Source organism: Grampus griseus, assembly GCF_964374135.1.
Source record: "Grampus griseus genome assembly, chromosome: 9".
Lineage (NCBI taxonomy): Eukaryota > Metazoa > Chordata > Mammalia > Artiodactyla > Delphinidae > Grampus > Grampus griseus.
This window is the reverse complement of record NC_139003.1, coordinates 90299143-90305142: the sequence shown is the minus strand read 5'-3', so window position 1 is coordinate 90305142 and position 6000 is coordinate 90299143.

Below are 6000 nucleotides of genomic sequence, written 5' to 3'. Positions count from 1 at the left end.
ATCCTGAGCCCGCTGAGCAGGCAGGGAGAGAAAGGACTTTTAAGTTTCTTCTGCCCATGACTGGGTAGCCCCTACACTCACACCCAATACCCAGTGAAAGCCATATCCAGCTGTTCTCTTCTGCTCTGGGAATGTCTCTGGGGTCCCTTGGTCTCCAGCCTTATTCTTGGTGGTCTCCCTTGGTATCCTGTCTGTTACCTCTTTCCTGATTGCATCCTTTACCCAGCGCTTTCACTCCTACAGTCTATCGGCCGCTCTGCCAGCCTTTTGAATTCCCTTCTCCAAAAGATGTTCAGCTTGGCTCCCCTGGACACAGGGATACAGCCAGTGACGCCCAGACCCAGAAGCCACTGCCCAGCATCAGCCAAGGGCCCCCAAGCCCACTCCTCTCTGAGAAAGCACTGGGCACAGACGTACCTTACCTGCTTCCGTCCTACTGCCCTTTGAGAGATTACTCATTTCTGCATTCCTGCCTTGCCTACCTTTATCAGATCCATAACCAGCAGCCTTGTGGAATCTGACGCTTAGCTCTCTTTTTTTCCATTTTTTTTTTTTTTTTCCTTCTGCTGTGGTATCTCAATGGCTGTACTGCTGGTGGCTACTTTATTAGATTCCACTTACATTATAGCAGGTGCAGCTCTCGTAATTCCGAGTAGGGCTGAAAGAGACCTTAGAGGTAGTCAAAGCATGAGCCCTTGAAGAGGGGCTTCTGTGTAAGTGTTTTCCTTAAAATAGTTATGATTCCTTACATGTGCTTAAAACTTTTATTTTTCATAGGTATTTTTCTGACCACCTTCTTTATGAATTACCACAATTTCCAAGCAAAAAAAGTGATGATAATAATAATGTAACTTGGAAATTTCTCACAGCTGCAGCATTTCTTCTTTCATTGCTATGTCTTCGTCCTCCTGTCTCACTTTTTCTTCTTACTTCCCAACTCTCTTTCTGGAAAGCCACAAATATTTGTCTTTAGGAACTCAGTTGACCCACAAAAATTTTGTTCATGAATTACTCAACTGAAGAGCTGCAAAGAGGCTGTAATTCTAGGTTTAATGTTCCTATTAACCAACTTTGATGAAAACCAGAGGCTTTTCTCTTCTGATTCTTCCAGGGAGCTGGAAACTTGGACCAAGAATGCTTTCCTCTGGTTGATGCTTCTAACCTGCTCTTTGAGTTGTTATTTCTTCCACACCATAGCAATGAAATTCCATATTTCTTCTATGAAGTCCCTTTAGGTAGTGATAGAAATAGAATATGACCTTTTTATAGAAAAGGTGGTTCCTGAGAAGGCACACAAACAGAATATTCTAGAGCTTTGACTGTTGGCTTGATTGAATCTCACATTGCAGAGAACAGTGTTTCTAACATTCACGCTTTTGTGTGCTTTGCTTCTATGGAGAACATGGACTCCTGAGGACTTCTGAGGAGCTAATATTTAACTTCCTGGAGACTGAATTCTATTCTAAATGCCAGGAGGAGGATATGCTCTTTGAAGTAAATCTGACAAATTCTCTTCGAAGCAAAGGATCACTTCCTGATTTTTTTTATAAATGCAGATTTTCACGTAGCCTGTTTAAAGAAAATTAGATGTTCCAGGAATTAAATATGAATTACTCCCCTGTTTGGCTGGTAAATCCTTTGTAGTAGAAAATGCATATCAGCAAGTGACTGGGATTTGTTCTTTATATAAAATAGCCTCTAGCTGGAATGAAGGATTTCCAGCTATTTAGTTTATGATAATACACCTTCCCCAGCACTGATAACAAGTGGAAAACACAATTCTTCATGTCATGTCAGACTCCATTTCTCATTTTCACAGTCCCGTTGTGATTATACAGAGCCTGGATACCTTAGCAAAATGCATCTGGAAATGTTACTGTGAAGATTATAGTCATTTGTGACATGGCAGGAGGGACAGCCTTTGGATTTGATCAATCTGGGCATTCTGCCTGCTCGCCCCCATGCCCAGGCCCATGTCTGGGGGAAACCCAAGTTACAGGAAAGAGTGGTTCAGACATGCAGCTGAACGGAAGGCAGAGGAGATGGTTGCAGCCAGCCAGCGCCCACACAGCCCTTGCGCACCACCATCATCCCGCCCCCTGGCTGATCACTGAGAGGAAACAGTGCAATGGCCCTCCTGTAGCATGTGACTTCTGAAACTCTTTCCAGAAAGGCACCTTCAGATTTACTGTGAACCAAGCATGCCCTCTGTGGCAGCGATAGTGGTGCCCCAGAGATATTCACAGGCACTGGATATTTCCCAGAATCCCTTGTGGTTGGAGTCATTGACTCCCTCCGGTCCATGGGTGGTGAGCAAAAGATGTGACGTCACCTCTGGGTGGCGGCAGTTAAGAGCAGGAGAACACGGGGACTCTGGAAGCCACGTATTGAGATGGCTGCCTCACAAAATGGTGGAGCCTCTGTCAGCCTAGAACAGAGCCTCTTGCCCACCCACACGGGACATTTGCAAGAGCGGGGTATATAAACTGTACTGTGCTGAGACCTCGGGGTGATTTCTGCCAGCGGTTTAGGATAATTCTCTATCCAGCTCTTTCTTCTCCCCATCCCCCCAACTCAGGCCATTGAGATCTTGACCCCTGCCATGCGTCTCCACCCTGAATGGCTCATACCATTTCACAAGAATAACAGTTTGCAAATGCCGGCTTCTTATCTTTGACATATGACATAATGTTTCTAGAGTGGCTAGCCTGCCAAGGCATTCCAGAATGCTGTTATCTACTATTAAGTGGCTGCCATGTTGCCATGTGTTGTTGACAAGTAGGTAAGGTAGAGCCCATGGAGAATATTAATATCCTGCGTGGCCTTTTCTGCTGGAGGTTTTAATAAAGTGTTTCTGATCCTTACATCTTTTCGGTGATATTTATAGAAATCTCCATTTACAAGAAGATAAGTCGAGCCAGAGCTTGTTTCGGTGACTTGACAAATGTTTCTGAATATATAACGATCGAGGCTCATATTCAGAATGAAATTTCCATTTCTCAGACTTCACCTTTAGAGCAGTTCCCTACTTTCCATTTTTAAAAATTGGAACTTTGTTTCTGTTTCGTAATCTGAAGGAAATCACCTGGGAAGCGGACCTTGTGATAAAGTAAGAGACCTGTCTCTAAGGCCTGCCTTTCCCCTTCTCCTTCCCTTTTTCTTCAACTCCCTGTTTAGTAGGTGAGTGCGTAGGTGCAGGTAGAAGCCGAGATTGAGCAGCGGCAAATTCTGGTCTGATTCATGAAGATGGGAAGGTAGAGCTACACAGGGCTCCCTCTCACCCTGTCCTCTAGCTTAATTTTTGCTTTTCTGCATTAGAAATAGATTGATATAATCCCTAAGACTCTAAATTAGACATGATCCACAATTATTTTAGTGTAAAAAGTTTTCTTGGATGTCAGTAGTAACTGTTTTCTGTTTATTGAGTACAAGTTTTGTATGAGAAATATAACTTAAGTCTGTGTCCTTTGGCTGGACCAACATATATACAAGGAAGTATATCTAGGAAAAAACAAAATGACATCATTTTAGAGGGAAAACCGACATCACCAGACTATTCATTTAGGATTGCTGTGGTCCCAGCCATGACCTTGTAAGAAGATCTGTGCATCTAAATCATCAGAACTCTTTTTTTTTGTTGGGGGTAGGAGTTTATTAATTTATTTAGAGGGCTTTCTCTAGCTGTGACAAGCAGGGGCCACTCTTCATCGTGGTGCGCGGGCCTCTCAGTATCGCGGCCTCTCTTGTTGCGGGGCACAGGCTCCAGACGCGCAGGCTCAGTAGTTGTGGCTCACGGGCCTAGCTGCTCCGCGGCATGTGGGATCCTCCCAGACCAGGGCTCGAACCCGTGTCCCCTGCATTAGCAGGCAGATTGTCAACCACTGCGCCACCAGGGAAGCCCCATCAGAACTCTTAAATGGGCAAATTAGCATCTTTCTGGTTGCAAGAAATAGCCGATCTGAGTTTATCTTAATTAATTGTTTCAGGTATCTGTGGCTACATAACAAATCACCTCCAAATTTTGTGGCTTGAAACAATTATTTTTTGTAATTCTAAGCGTTTGTTAACCCTCAGATGACTGGCATCTGATTGTTCTGTTCTCAGATGGTTCTTCTGTTGCGTATAGTTCAGCAGGTCACTTGCTCAGCTGATTTTAGCTGGGAGCTCAGTAGGGCCCAAAAAGTCCAAGATGATCTTTCATCTCCCCAAGGTCTCTTTCTACTCTTTCCTCTCACCATACATAGTCTAGCTAAGCTTCCTAGAGGGAACATTACAAGAGGAAAGCCCAGTGTGCAAATGCTCATCATACCTCTGCTCGCATAATCCTTGCTAAAATCCCATTGGCCAAAGCATGTCCCATGGCCAAGCCCGGAGTCATAGTGAGAAGGGAGTACACAAAGGGACACATGCTGGAGGAGCGCTTCCTGTGGACCACTGATGTAACAGTCTACCTACCACGTTAGTGAAGGCTCGTTTTAGCGTTCACACGCTGGAAGAAAGACAAGAAGACCTTTCAACCGCAAGCACTATTCTGGCGAACCTCACAGAGATTTGGAACGTTGTTTGGGATGCCAAGAGTTTGAGAGACCTGGTGATCACAGTGCAAATGGAGCAAGTCCTTGTCATCACCTGCCAGGCATTCCACCAATGCCGTGGGCACTCAGTGACTGTCTGCTTCTACTGACCCTGTTGCTGCCCACGGCCGCATTCTGCTCGGGACACCTCGCATGCCCTGCTTACTCATGGTTTCTCATGCTGCCTTGCCTCTGTGTCATCTTTGGCCTTTGTTCCTGCTCCAAACTGTTGACTCATTCTCTCTTTCCGCCTCCTATTCATGCTCCCCATGAGAAAGGAATTTACTACCACTTCGTTGGTCACTCTCCAGCCCTCTAAAATAGCCAAGTCATCTCACAGGCTCTACATGGCCTTTGGTCAGACACCCACGCCGGATTCTTCTAGCCCCGGTCAGGATGATGGCGTCAGCGCAGAAAGACAGACTGTGAACATGGCAAGCATTGAGGGAATAGTCTCCTCTCTGATCTGTTTAGCTAATTGTGATTGGATTCAGAAGTGGGGGTGAGGAAGCCTTCCTTTGAGAGGCCCTAGTCCCTTTCTCTCTTACTCCGCCCAGTCTTCCTTTTCTCGTCAGCTCTCTCACCCCTGAAGCCGATCCTGACAGCTGTCATCAGATAATTGGCTGGACAAGTGTGGGACAGGTGCCACCCTTGGTCATGGTCGCCATTAGCCTCACCCATATGCACTTTTCATTAAGCATGCTTTATCCTTTGTTTTAGATCTCTCAGTTAATCATCCTTTACTGTTTCCTTTCTTGTAATTGCTGTGTTAAATTAAAGAGGTGTGAAAAAGCCCGTATCCAAATAATTTCGTGTGTTGCAAATAACTAGATTTTATTGAAAGACTTGGCTGTTTTTGATGATCTAACTTCAATGGCAAAAGGGCTTTAAAATTGTTTTCTATATCCAAGCGGTCCTTAAAATATTGTGTGATGTGTGTTTTTAGACCTCTTCATGCATGAAATATCCCTAGAATAATTCACAAAACTTGGTGTTAGTAACCCTTCCAAGGGAGAAACTGGGTTGTTGTGCTGCTTACTTTGAATTATGTGGTCTTTTGTACCTTATGAATGTTGTACCATGTGCATGTATATTGCCTACTTTCTTTGAGGCATTTTAAATATTTTTAGTTTTAGTTTTTAAAATTTTTGTGGTTCCCTTTTTGTTTTAAATTGATGAATAGTTGATTTACAATGTTTCAGGTATACAGCAAAGTGATTCAGATAAATATAGATATATATTCTTTTTCAGATTCTTTTCCATTATACGTTATTATAAGATATTGAATATAGTTCCCTATGCTATACAGTAGGTCCTTATTAGTTATCTATTTTATATATAGTCGTGTTTACTTGTCAATCACAAATTCCCAATTTATCCCTCCTCCCCTTTCCCCTTTGGTAGCCGTAAGTTTGTTTTCTATGTC